The 14,878-nt window shown below is 43.5% G+C and overlaps 1 long non-coding RNA gene across 2 annotated transcripts in view; it reads right to left on the bottom strand.

The window, feature by feature from the left end:
- Positions 1–14,878, bottom strand: part of LOC145720602 (uncharacterized) — a 100,329-nt gene that overhangs the window by 36,560 nt on the left and 48,891 nt on the right. The window contains exons 5-7 of one of the 2 annotated variants that reach the window (XR_014143680.1): positions 11,107–11,212; positions 7,781–7,886; positions 6,543–6,923 (exon numbers count right to left, since the gene is read on the bottom strand). This is a non-coding gene — a long non-coding RNA (uncharacterized LOC145720602). Of the gene's footprint in view, positions 1–6,542; positions 6,924–7,780; positions 7,887–11,106; positions 11,213–14,878 lie in introns of those variants that run through there. The other variant, XR_014143681.1, reaches the window with a different exon arrangement.

Below are 14,878 nucleotides of genomic sequence, written 5' to 3' on the forward strand. Positions count from 1 at the left end.
TGGTGCAGATGAGTTAGCCTAGGAGGACTTCATTCACAAAACTGTTAGGTAGCTGGCTGTTGACTCAGACACTGAGATAACGAGGGTGTGTGCATGTGTACATGTGTGTATTGGAGGGGATGAAGAACAGGGATCTCTACCGGGGGAAAAACGATGTTACATATAACAGGACTGTGGGGAGGCCACTGAGGACAAATGTGACCTGCTTTGCATTTCTGTCCACAGCCTTGGTCTTTGTCCTCAGAGGTCAAGAAAACAGACCTTGAAGTCAGAAAGCCTAGATTTGTGGCAAGGTCCTAAACTTACTGCAACTTAGTTTTCTCATCTCTACAATGTGGATAGCATTACCCACCTCTCAGGGGTAGAAGTAAGTGAGATAATGTACACAAATCACTTAGCATGGTACTTGGCACATAGTAGATGCTCAACAAGTGGATAAAAAACGGTCAGATTCTTGACCTTCTAGGGATTTAATTGCTCCCATGACTCTAGACATCCCCAGCTTCTTGCTCTCCTTTTGCATATAGATATGAGGAGCTTGGTGTGATCCTGGCACAATGGGACGCGCATTCTGTTTATACTGTCATCAGCAAAAGGCAAGGGGGAAGGGTCCTTGTTTAAATCTTGATTGGAAAGACACTTGTGCTGTGATTAGCCCTTAGACTGGCCCTTCAGAAAGAAATGGAAGGGAGGTATTAGCTGTCCCTGCTTGGTGAGATTCCAGCCCTAATTCCCTCGTGTCCTTCAGGAAACTGTCAAGAATTAGGGATACCATTTATCCCTGCTGTCCTCCACCAGCCCGGCTTACAAGAGCAGTGGAGACAGTGTTGCACAGGGTGAATTTTGGACACAAGCGTGTGAGGCACCTGTCCGAGGTGATCCTCCATGGGTGCTGGGCCCTGCGGCCCTCAGACCCCCCCTTGCCTGTTGGCTCACAGGAATCCCACATCTGACTTCCATTCCTCTCCTTAAGAATGTTCTCTGGTTAAATGCAACAATCCTTGGGAAAGGTCATATTTGAAGTAACAGACACAATCCATTAGCGTAAATGAAGGACTAAAGCTCTGCCCTGGAACCTCCAGGGATCTGTGAGCACAGCTTGAAAATTACTGGAAAAGTCCATCTGAGATTCAGTTGCAACATCTAGGCCCCCCTCTATCAGCATTGCAGAAGCAGATCCCAGAAGTCATGGCCCCAGTCCTCACTGAAGAATCTACCCAGTGTCTACCCCACTACCCAAGGCCACATCTTGGCATTCACACCTATGTGGGCCAAAACTCAGCCCCTTAGAGTTCTCCTTCCTACATAGCACTTCCAAGTGGGCCTGAAGCTGTGTCCCCATAGCTGGAAACAGATGCTAGAACCGGTCTATCAGAGGGTCATCAATTTGCCCTTAGGCAGAGATCAACAGGGTAGGACCATAAGCCTTGTTGTTGAAAAACAGTGTCCCTCACCTTCTCAGTCACACATACACACACACACAGAGTCTGGAAACTTCCACACTGCCATCCCGGCTGGCACTAGGCCTGCCATTGAGCTGGCGCAATGAGAGTTGTGAGCACATGGCAGATTGGGGGTTATTTTTAAACACCCTTGCTGGGAGGCAGCAGTGACCTTAAAGTAGGTTGTCTCTCTTTTTCTGGCCTTTCAGTTTTATTGTAAAAGCATTTATTTGTAGAAATAGAGAATGTTAAGCTACAAAAGCACACGTGATGCAAATGGCAGATGTTGGATGCTTCCCATGTTGGCAAAGGGAAACGGGGTGGGGAGGGACCAGCAGGGACACACTCTTGGGGTGAAGGGGAAAAACTGGCCGCCTGATCTGGAGAAGGACCATCCTTATGAAACATGTTCTTCAGACCCAGGGACCCTGGGGGTCCCAGGAGCTTCCCGAACACAGAAGGGATCACTCCCAGGACCTTCCGGGAAGACAAATTAGGTTTTGCTGATGGGATGGCACCACCGACCTCCCGAAAGTCCCCTTGTTGGTGGTGATTGCCTAAGAAAGCCAGTGGCGTTTCTCACCATCCCCCTGGCTGACTCTATCCCATCAAAAGAGAGAACAGATAAAAAGGAATCAGCTTCAACTCAGAAATCCAAGAAATATGGCAAATGCCTGAAGATTTGTAAGTGTTCTGAGAAGTTGGATCTCTGAATAATAATAATCATAACACAGCAGTGTATGAATATATTATACGAATGTATTTTCCTATATTAAATAATATGTGGATTATATATGAATAGGTTAGAATTTTAATAATAATAGGTTAGCATGGCATTTTATACTATTATTCATATGCTATTATCATTTCAATAAGTAGCTCTGCAAAAATTTATTAGATGCCTTACGTATGTCAACACGATACCAGACATTAGGGGTCCAAAACCCTCAGGGGGTTACAGTGTAGTGTAGGGGGAGAGATCGATGCATAAACAGATAATTTCAGTAAATTAGGACAGAGTAGAATGGAATGGAAATGAGTAGGACAGAGGAGGGCACAGGCCCAATGAGGGGTCAGGGGACAGAGGCATTGGGTAGAATTCACGAAGGAGCTTCCTATTGCCAGTGCTTGTTGGAGTGTGGAGCTAGTGAGAGGATTAGAGGCCACATCAACAAAGGCCTAGCACATGGAGAGTCTTCTAAAACAGCACCAAATGCTGATGTTTTGTTTTAGGCCTGGAACCTTCCTGCTGAAGACCCTGCTTGAAGACCTGCTCAACTCTCCCAGGAGATGAGGCTCCCCTTGATCGTGTGCCCACAACACTTTCCACTCCCTTCTCTTAGCACTTGGCACGTTGCAACTTCATGATCTCCTTATTCGATCCTTTCTCTCCCACTGGACCTTGGGCCCCACACAGAATGCTTGTCACCTCTGTGTTCCCTGAGCTGGGCAGAGTGCCTATCACACAGCCAGTCACCAGTAGATGTTTCTGGAATAAATGAGCAAATGACTGCATGAGAAGCATTACAGAAAATTAGGCTGTTCTTCAACTCAGTTTACTAAGGAAACTTGAGTTATTTTGGATTGAATAGAGCAAACACCCAGATCACCGCTCCCCTGGGGTTCAGATCTAATGCTAGGCTAGAATTTTATGCTTTCAGGGGCAAAATAAAGAGCAAAGGGAGTTAAATGATTTGTTAAGATGATGGTTACAGCTCTCCTCTGAAGTGGAAAATCCATGAATCAGAAAAGCTCACTGGTCTCATTCCATAATAGGAAGCATTCAGCAGAGAGACCAAAGGAAAGGTTCACTTCAAGGCAGGCATAAACCAAGAGCATCCGGCCCGGGCCCTGAGCCTCCTACAAGCTTTTGTGCAGCTTGATTCCCCTCCCCGCCCCCCAACAAATTTCACTGAGAAAGGAGTGACTATATCCAGGTGATGTTTATGAATTTTTATGAAATCAGAGCCCTGTCCCAGTTCTTCAGAATCTGGATGGAATAAGAATCCACACAGACGACTTACCACAGAAAATTAAAGCTGGTGCACTTGGATGAGGCAAGCTCTGGAGCTCGACAGGACTTTGCTAGATCATAGGGGAAAAAAGGAGAGGCAAAGCAAGAAATAACCTCTTAACCACAGAGAACAATCTGACGGTTACTAGAGGGGAGGTGGGTGGGGGGATAGGGGAAATAGGTGATGGGGATTAAGGAGGGCACTTGTTATGATGAGCACTGGGTGTTTTATGGAAGTGTTGAATCACTATATTGTACACCTGAAACTAATATTACACTGTATGTTAACTCAATGGAATTTAAATAAAAACTTAAAAAAAAAGAGTTTGCTAAATCCTTTTGCTCTCACCACTGTTCTCTTCTCAGCAAGAATCCCTCCTACCTCTTTCCTATTATCAGATATTCTTCTGACCCAGATGTCCTGGGCTTGCTTTCTGGAGCCAAAACATAAGGAAGTAATAAAAACCAAAATGAAAACACAACACTTAGAAATAAAAAGCAGCATTCCCGCCCGCCCCCCCCACTTTATTCTGCTGGAATCCTCATGAGCCAGGGCCTGCACAGAGGCTGCTGGTTTCCAAAACATGAACTAAAGAATCCTGGGAATGCTCCTTTTCTTCCTTTACAGAAATTTGTTAAATTAAACATCATTCCAGCAATTTAATCTTCTCAACTCTTATTGTTTGAAGATCCCTTGAACATTATACCCCGCACAATGAAGCCAGACCATGAGTGTAGATATCAGGGATGAACTGTTATGCTCAGCCTTCCCCATAAAGAAAAAGAGAGTAAATTAACATATTTAATTGTTCATATCTCCACCTGTGACTGCATGCTTCTCTTAAAGAGATGGGATTTGAATGATTCTCTGAGGATATAAATTAAACTTGTAAGGATTGAGATGAGCATGTTTTTACTCCTACGAGGACCTGGGCAAACTGAGAAAACCTTTGTAACACCTGTCACTTCTTGCCATTTGGTCCTTCATAATGAAGGGCAAAGAAGAATTTAAATAACAATTACCATTTTTCACTTAATTGTCTTGGATTTTCTATTATATAAATAAATTGTCTACAATTTTTTTTTCTGCTTTTCTGACATTTATACCTATTATTTCTGTTTCATGATATGTTGCTTTGAGCAAATGAAGTTACCAATAGAGGTGTTATGAGAAGAGCTTAGTAGGCAGAGCCTGAGACTTTTGAGTCCTGGGACCTGAGTTCAAGTCCCAGCTCTGAGCCTATCTTGGTCATGTAACCACCCAGAGACCCTAGTTCCTCCATGCAAAGGGGAAGTGATGGTGCTTTCCTTATTGTCCTGGGGCATAGACGCAGCATCTGCTGTCTGGTAGGGGGTAAGTAAATGCCAACAATCCCTGTAATCTTCATGGTAATTGCAGTACACTTCTCTTTTAACAACCTCTAAGATTTCACACTAAGGATGATGGCTACTGGGGGTTCTGTGTGAGCTTAACCACTCCTCCTCCATGCCTCCAGATTTCAAGCTAATTGAGTACTAGACACAGATTCCAAAGGATATTAACATCTAATATTCATTTAATTGCTGTTATGGTTATATTGCAGAATGCAGTTTGCACCTGCTGCTAAGGTGGATTCCCGTCCTATTTATCCTCTCCCTAGCAGTCCAGACCTTGAGACTTGCATGTTGAGGGAGTGGGCTTGGCATACATTCACCCAGCCAAGGAGAACTGCAGTCTGCCCCCTATCCCATAGAGCCTGAATAAGACTCAGAGAGCTAAGCCAAAGGGCCAAGAATGAACAGTTACATTCAATACATTACAAATAATCGTTTGGGAAACAGAGATAAAAGAATGTCAGATTCTCACTATTTTCTCATGGGGAAGAGCGAAAGGGGAATGGGAAGGAAACAACCAACTAAACAAAAAGCTATTCCCTAATTCTTTTTCACTGAAACAAGGAGAATTGGGGACACCCCCATGTTATGAACCAGGGCAGGAATATAAAGGGACAAGAGAATGTTTTACTTTTTATTGGCTCTTGACGATATTGATCTTTTTATTCATTTTAAGATGTGGTCCCCAAAACAATGAATTCATAAAATTCAATTCAGTACATCTGCATTGAATATTTACTATATGTAGGGCACCTTGTCAGAGTTCACTGCATTGCTTGTTCACTATGGATATAACATTGTGACAAAGTCTCATTTAAACTTGGAAAAGATGGTATTATGCCAAGGTAACTATCACAAGACTTCTCTGAGCCTTGAATATTCTAAAGTTTTGTATGGGGTTCCAGTTCCACTAAAGCAACACAAACCCATTACAGCCCATCCTGCCATCTGATTATGTTTGACCATTCACTGGGTGGTCAGGCTGTGCCTCAGGATAGAATATAACATGAGTGTGGCCGAGGTTAAAAGGTAGGTACTTACCTAGGCATCCAGGGAAGAGACCAGTGCATGATCTGAAGTCGCTGAGAACAGACAACGCTTACACCAGGCTCAAGTGGTACAGTGTTTACTTACAGCAAGAGGAGAGAGTGCCCTAGACCCAGCCCCTTGCTGTGCATGGTTCCCCAAACCCCCACCCCTCCCAGTGGATCCATGGCACAGCTGATGCTGGCAGTGTGATTGCACGAACCCCACCTTGTGCTGCAGTGGAAGGCCCCCGACCCCTCCTCTGTGGGGTCTGAAATACAGAAAGCTGGGGATGTGCCTGAGGGCCACTGACATAAGTCTTAGGCAGAGCAAAAGAGCACACACCGAGTCTGAAATAGGGAAGATATTCTCTCACAAGGACAGGCCCAGCATAGGCTGTGAGAGCTCATAATCTTCGAGAATGGACATGTTCTTATGCAGCCAAGTGGGAGTCAAAAGACTGCACATGATCCTCTTTTCCAACAAAATACAACCGAAATTTTTGAATGGAAAAAAATAAAAATAATAATACCTGAGGACTCTGACTCTGAAAAGTAAATATAAGCAAGTGGATTGTGGAGAGGAGTCAAAACTTCAAAGAGGGACCACCAAGGTAAGCTTCCATCTCTCTCTCCCTCTAGCTTTGTTCTGAGGATGACCTCTAGCCCACTGAGCAATGTGGCAAGGGGTGGTCCTATAAGTAGCTAAAACTTCAATAGAAATTATTTATTTCTGGTCAGAGGAACCAGAGACATATCCTGAGGGCTGGTGAGTGGAGGAAGCCAGAAAGAGGGGCTCTCCTAATTCTTTATTTAAACCTTCCCAAGTCCCAACATTACCCCCAAGCAATACATATGCACAAGACAGACCCAAACCAGTACAATGAAGTTTTTGAGAATGAAGTTGGGATGTGAACTGCTACCCACAGAAGGTGAGACAGAACTTGTCTGAATCGAACTGAGTTGGTTGCCTCTTAAAATGAACTTCAGCATCCTCCTTAGTATTATCATAGGACTGAGTGTACACTACATAATGCTCACAATGTCCAGGATATAATCCAAAATTACCTGATATACAAAAAAAAAAAAAAAAAAACCCAGGAAAATATAACCAATTCTCAAGGGAAAAGACAAAGAACAGATGCCAACCCCAAGATGACCCAGATATTAGGATTATCAAGTCAAGACTCTAAAGCAGCATTAAAACTATGATCCCCGAGGTAAATAAAAATATACTTGAAATGGGGGTGCCTGGGTGGCTCAGTCTGTTGAGCGTGTGACTCTTGATTTTGTTCAGGTGATGATCTCAGGGTCATGGGATTGAGCCCTGCATTGGGCTCCATGCTTGTCCCTCTCCCTCTGCTCCTCCCTGGCTTGTTCTTTCTCTCTCTCTCCCTCAAATAAGTAAATAAATAGAATCATTAAAAAATATACTTGAAATGAGTGAAAACATAGGAGTTCTCATTAGAGAAATAGAAACCATAAAAATGTAAAGAAGTGGAAAATTAAAAAATGCAATATAGGAAATAAAAAATTCAGTGGGGGATCGAATAGCAGAATAGAGATAATTGAGGAAAGTCAGTGAAATCTTATCCAGTGTGAAGACAGAAAAGAGTGAAAATAAATAACAGTTAATTGGAGACAATACCAAAAGTGTCAACATGCATTTCACAAAGTCCAAGAAATAGAAGAGAATGATTAGAACAGAAAATTACTTGAAAAGATTATGGCTATTAATTTCCCTAATTTGGTGAGAGACATAAATTTAGAGCTTTAAGAAGCTCAGTGAGCCCTGAATAAGACAAACTCTTTAAGAAATACCTATACACATCATAATCAGATGGCTAAGAACCAATGGGAAAAAAATCTTGAAAGCAGCTAGGGAAAAATGACACACTATGTACAGGGAACAATAATTTGAATACTTGCGGATCTCTCTTCAAACACCATGGAGACCAAAGAAATAGCATCTTCAAAGTGCTTGAAGGAAAAGCATTGTCAGCTCAGAATTCTGAATGCAGCAGAAATATCCTTTAATAATCAAAGCAAAAAAAGAGACATTTTCAGATGAAGAAAAACTACAAAAATCCATCAGCAGCAGACCTGCTATAAAAGAAATGTTATAGGAAGTTCTTTCAGCTCTTCTGGAAACGAAACCAGAGAGAAACCTGGGTCTTTGGGAATGAAGGAAGAGCCTCAAAAATGGCAAATATCTGAGCAAATATAAAAGGACATTTTCCCTTCTTGAGTTCTTTAAAATATGTGTGACTTTTGAGAGCAAAAATTAGGAGATTACCTTTGTAGTTTACAATGTTTACAATTGTAATACCTATGACATCATAACACAAAGATCAGTGTGGGGAGATGAGAGCTTACCAAGTTTCTAATTTAAGTTTCAATATTGACTCTAAGTAGACTTTGAAAGGTAGATGTGTATATTTCAATACCTAGGGCAACCACTTAGGAACAAAATGTAGCCTCCCAAGATCAAACAAATTAAAGTGAAAGATTAAAAAAAATTTTTTAAATAATACCCCAAAGGCAGGAAAAGATGAAGAGAGGAATCAAAACCAGAAGAGACAAAGAAAATACAAATGATAAAATGGTAGGCCTAAACGCAATCACATTAATAATTACGCTAAATATTAATGATCTAAACTCTCCAATTAAAAAATATAGATTAACAGAGTAGATTAAAAAGCAAGGCTGTACTATATCCTGCCTACATGACACATACATTAAATAGAAAGGCACAAATAGATTGAAAATAAAAGTTGTACCATGCAAACAGTAAGCATTAGAAGGCAAGAGGAGCTACTTTAATATCAAGTAAAATAGACTTCAAAACAAAGAGTGTTACCAGAGATAAGGATGGTCATTCCATAGGCATAAAAGGGAGAGTTCTTTAGAAAGAACAACTAATAACACAGCCTCAAGATTCATGAAGCAAACATGGACAAACTAAAAGAGGGAAGGAGATAATTCCAAAATGATCTAAGCAATTGATAGAACAACTGGACCCCCCCCCAAAAAAAGTCAGTAATAACATAGAATATTTGAACAACACTACTAACCACTTTGATCTTACTAACATTTTTAGTATACTATATCCACCAACTGCAAAATAAGCATTCTTTCCAAATACACATAGTATATTCACCATAAAAGAAGTTCCAGTAGATATAAGAGAATTGAAATAATACAAATTATATGGTCTGAGCGCAGCCAGATTAAATTGAAAATCAGTAACAATGTGATATCTAAGAAAACTAATATCTGGAAATTAAACAACACACTTCTAGATAATTCAGAGGTTAGAGTGCACCCTGAGTGTCCCAGAGAAGGTGTCAAGTAAGCAGTGTTTGCCTAATTTAATTGAACACAAAAGTGGTTTTTTTAGTGGAGTACTTCATAAGGCTAGTGCTTCATGAGGCACATTCTGGAAAGCTTGCCTAGAATTTGCCCCTGAAGCCATGATGTCTTTTCTTTTAGGAAGGGAGTGATATTTCCATCTGTACATGTAGAGAATGTTCTATCTGTCATAAATGTTAAGCAAATTCATATTGATGGGAGACTGTCTCTGTAGCATGTCATCCATGTCCATCTACAATTGTTGACTTTTTTGTTGATGCTTTTCCTGGGTTGAGATTCTTCAACAGGGACATAGTTGGCTTGTGTCCCAGAAAGAGCAACTCATTAAGTAATTGCCAAGCGAGCAAGCTATGGCTGGAGCACCAGGCACAGCGGAACTTGGTCTTTTTCGTGGACTACCACCCAGCTCGTAACAAAGCAGAGTCTGACCCTATGGAGGAGGGTGGAGTCCCTCCCATGGTCCCCACAAAAGAATGATTGGGTTTCAAATATATTAGAGGGGCTCTTTCTCCTTTTTTGTTTGCTTTTAAAAAAATTCCATTGAGCTGCTCACCCTGGGGAGAGCGGCTTGTTCTTGTTTAAGGGTAATTGCAGATAATATCCATCATGACTTGCTGAGGAAACCAAGCTGAAATTGGAAATGGTTTGCTGGAGATAAGCCATGAAGGAGGATGGGGTGCGGGTGTGGAGTGTTGAGAGGGGTCTGGGCCGGAGGGGAGGTTGGGAGAAGGGCCCCAGCATTCTTTGGCTGAAGAAGCTGCAGGCTCTAAAGAGCCTCCCCACACCCCAACCTATCCCCTCTATCCCCTGGGTTTCCTCAAGTGCATCCCTTGAGGGGCTAGCAGTGACTGTGCCCTGAGGGGGTGCAGCCTCCCTCCCCACCCTGGACATCACAGTGGCGAGAGCTGCTTTATGTCTACAGATGTGCTATGTTCTGAAATCAGCCTGCACAGACAGGGTCCCCTTAAGAGATTTCTGAAAATGAAAACGTGGGAGGTTCAGGTACAGATCAAGAGCCCTGGCATATTATTCCAATGCCAGTGTTTGTCGATTAAGATCCCTTGGCCCAGAAAATCGCCCCCACTGCTCGTAGGTTGCTGACTACTCCAGTATTCCTGCTTAAAGAGACACCGGCTTACACAAGAGGACTAAGGCAGTTTTCCTCTCTAGCATCTTCTCAATTCAGTGCCTGGGGACTGGAGCCATGCCACATCAGAATCATCGGGACAGCTTTTCAAAAACAGATTCCCGGGCCTACTCATGGAGAGACTGGTCTGGCATGCCTGCAATGAGCCCAGGAATCTGGAGGTTTGGCAAGCCCTCCTGGTGGGCCCTGTCTGCAACCAGGTTGAAGGAACCCTGTTCCTTAGCCTCTCCTTGCGGGAGCATCTCATCACCAAGCCCTTCTGGGTGAGCACCAGACCCCTCCTAGCTCCTTCTCCACCTCTCCCTGTGCTGATGGCTGCTCTGCCGACAAGTGGGTGTCTCTGTGTCTTGTGGCCCCTGTAGGCTCTCACCACTTGGCCCCAGCACCTTGGGCGAGCCTCAGCTGCAGTGCTGGGTGCTCTGTGAGCTGCTGGGAAAACTCACTGACCATCACGTGATTTGAATGTATCTCCCAGGGGTCTGAGGTTAAGACTATAGCATATACTTTATCATCTTTCATTTTAATGTTTATAATGTGTACACATTTTGCATTCATCTACATAACAAACCTACATAAAAAACCTGCCATCCTCCCCAGTGCAATCTTAAAACACATAATGTTTTTGTGCAGTGTTCCTCTTGTTAGTTTGGTTATCCTGCACGAAGTATCATGTTTCTGGGGCATGCAGACCCCAGTGTGAGATGTACAAACCTGAGAGAAAGGTTTGCTTACCTTAGAGAGGCTCTGGGCTGGAAGAATGGAGAAAGACTGAGTATAGGCTCCTTCCAGCACTAAGGAGATCCACTCCAGCCCCAAAAGATGGGCCCAGGATAAGCAGCTGAGGGGATATATGGAAGAAAGGTTAGGAAGGAGCCCCAGGACCCCCAGAAGCCCATCTGAGACTTTCTCTGACTGTCCTAGCAGGTCAGTTGAGGGTAAAAGTAGAGAGAGGTGTTTTGCACGATCCTCTAATGAAGGAACTGGTTTTCCTTCTGGTAATCGATGGTTAATTGATGGTCCAAGCCTACCATTCTCAATGCTGCAGGGCAAACCCGAGGACTTGCATCAGTGAGCCACGAGCCCCAGGTTATGAGAAGCTTCAGGGTGATGCACATTTTTTTCCCCCGTTTTGAATAGTTCCATGCTTTTCCAGCAAAAGGATGTCATCTGGCTTTGAACCGAATCCAATCTTTCAACCAGTCTGCTTTGTCCTTTAAGCAAGTTGCTCTCAACTCCCTCCAGATGGAAAATTTAGTACAGTGTCTTGGATGGCCCTGCTTTTAATTGCCAGCTTATTCCCCCTTAAACATCTTGTGCTTTATGACCCAGGCCTCTGTCGGTGCTGGGTCATGGCTTGCGGAGAAAGACTGGAGCTGAGGTCTCACCTCTAATTATGACAACCCATCCACAGAGCAGCAAAAGCCCGTGAAATAAACAGTTCCCGCTGTCCTTTTGTCGTTTATCTTTACTGCATCAAGAAAATTCACGAAGAGCTCCTGCGCTCACTTGTCCTCAGGTTCTTGCATCTGTGTCTGTGCATCTGGCAACTGTTCACGTAGACAAGATCCTTCACGTTCACCTTTTCAGACAGAGTAAAGTGAGATGATATACAAAGAACCATATCCGAGGGATCTAATCTCGTGGAGATGTATTTTCTGTCTTCCATTTTTAGCAGGCTGCTCTCAACTCTGTGAACGGCCGCCATAATTCATTTGCTCATTCAGTTCCTCCTAATATGTGGTCCCAAAATAGATTCAGTGTTCTTGCCTTGACTATGGCATGTTTCACCAACAGGATCCAGGGCAGCGTCTTTGTGCACTGGAGAATTATTAATGCGAAGAGAGGCCTGTAGACAAACACTACCAGAAAAAAAGAAACAGAGAGGGATTTCCAGACTCTAAAAGAAAGATTAAAATCTCTGTGTTAGTCACAGAACACTAGCAGCTAATGCGTGAGGCTCGAATCTATGGGGAGCCACTGATAAAAATGATTATAAAATACTGAGCATTTTCATGTGGTTATGGAACAAGCAAATCATGGAACAAATTCATGATTTTTTTTAAATTTCTAAGAAACACGGAAAATTCATATCTCACCATTTCTCAGAACTCAAGAATGAAATAAAGAATTCATTTTCCTTAAAGTCTTCATGTGCAAAGCAGTCTGTTTGGCAAAGTGAGTAGCGGGGGTTGTTTTTTTCTGGGCTCCAGGACCAAACACCAGACACAGGGGGTTAAATCTTCTAGGGTTTTCACTACAGAAGGCTCTGTCCTTGGTCCTTACCCAACCCAGATGATTCTGAACCGGTGTGTAAGGAACGCAGAGGATTATGGTGAGACCCTGGGCAGGGCCAGTCTGGGGCCTGGGTGCCCTGGGTCCTGACCGATCTTTCACTTGTGTTAACTTGGACAAAACATGTAACATCTCTGCAGGCCTCAACATTCTCATCTGCAGTGAGTAGACTATTCCCTCAGGGAGGGAGAGAGGATTAAGTGGGGTGACCCATGATAAAGAAAGCAGGGAACTTCCATCACCACATGCTGTGACTTTGCAGGGACTTACTACTCCTTCCGTGTTGGGACATTTTCCTCTGAAGACTCAGGGTTTTCTAGATGACATTTCAGTTCCCTTCTCTTTTTATAAGCAACACCTTTCTATGATGATTTGACAGCATTGTGTTGGTGATTTAAAAAAAAAAAAATTCCCAGAGGAGGGACGCCTGGGTGGCTCAGTCAGTTAAGCATCTGCCTTCTGCTCAGGTCATGATCCCAGGGTCCTGGGCTCGAGCCCCGCATCAGGCTCCTTGCTCAGCGGGGAGTCTGCTTCTCCCTCTGCCTGCCACTCCCCCTGCTTGTGCTTGCTCTCTCTTGCTCTCTGACAAATAAATACATAAAATCTTTTAAAAAAATTCCTAGAAGTAAGAGGTGAGGGACAGGGGAAGATGAGTCAGAAAGAATGTGGAGGCCTCTGGCTGCAGGTGGTGGGGAGGAGGGAAGGAGAGTCATATTTTCTGGCTTCGTATTCTGGTTCTGCCACTTCTTGGCTGTGTGACTTGGACAAGATATCTGTTTGGGCTGAGTTTCCTCATCTGTACGATGGTGATTCTAATGGCACCTGCCTCACAGAGCTTAGTGAGAAGTAAGTAGATGGTGTATAGGAAGACTTCAGCATGATGCTGGGCTTACAGCAAGCTCTCCAGAAAAGTGCACTGATCATTGCTACGTCTACCTGTGCCCTCATCAAAAATTTGTTGAATAAGTGAATTCATTAAGTAGTAAATAAAAAACCAAAATGGAGGCAATTAAAAGATGAATCCCTTCCAAATATCTTCTCTGAATACCAAGAATGTAAATTTGCAAGACAGTCCACAAGCATGGATTGATCTGGCCCCAAGCAGCCTCTTGAGCCTTATATGCTTCTTCCTCCACCCACACTGCTCCAACCCCACCAGACGCACAAGCAGTTCTCCAAATGCTCCGTGGTATTCCATGCTTCGAGATTTTAGCCTAGAACTCTGCCTTCCCTTTAAATACTGAAGGAACCCTAATTCTTCAAGGCTCCATTCAAATGCAGCCTCATCGGTAAATATTTCCCAAATCATCCTGAGTCAGATATAATTGATTTCTGAAATAGGCTAGCAGAATGTTATTGCTGTTGTTATTGATGTTTGTTTGTTTTACCTGCTGGGACATGTCCCATTGACTCCTTGCCCTTAAACAGTCCCATGGATCCAGCTGTGGGGAACCAGAAGTTCCATATAAGCAGCAGACTCTCCCCAGAACCAGGAGGGGCACTTCTGTCTTTTCCCAGGCTTGGTTTCTTCCTGGTGGTGATGCCAGACATTGGTGGAATAGATAGGTTTTGTTGTCTTGGGTGTAGAATGAAGGGGTTGGACTAGATGTTTCAGGCTCCTCCAGCTTTACTTTTTAAAAAAAGATTTTAGTTATTTATTTGACAGAGAGAGACACAGCAAGAGAGGTAACATAAACAGGGAGAGTGGGAGAGGGAGAAGCAGGCTTCCTGCCAAGCAGGGAGCCCGATGCGGGGCTCCATCCCAAGACCCTGGGATCATGACCTGAGCCGAAGGCAGATGCTTAATGACTGAGCCTCCCAGGTGCCCCAGGCTCCTCCAGCTTTAAACTCCCATTATTCTGGGGTCTAGATGATCCTCACAAATTAGTGATGGACATTTGTCTCAATTCCAGCCCAAATCTCTAGCTCTCAAAATGCGACAGCAGTCAACAAAAATTCCTGCCTTCTTCCCCAACACACATACAAAATGTACAACTCATCCCCCAAGTAGATTCCTTTTTTTTAAAGATTTTATTTATTCATTTCAGAGAGACAGAGGGGGAGAGAGAATGTGTGAATGGGGGAAGGGGCAGAGGGAGAGGGAGAGACTATCAAGCAGACTCCCTGCTGAGCATGGAGCCCAACACAGGGCTCCATCTCATGACCCTGAGATCATGACCTGAGCCAAAATCAAGAGTCAAATGCTTAACAG

This window comes from Leptonychotes weddellii, chromosome 3 (assembly GCF_054177405.1).
Source record: "Leptonychotes weddellii isolate Sample4059 chromosome 3, ASM5417740v2, whole genome shotgun sequence".
In the NCBI taxonomy this organism is placed as follows: domain Eukaryota; kingdom Metazoa; phylum Chordata; class Mammalia; order Carnivora; family Phocidae; genus Leptonychotes; species Leptonychotes weddellii.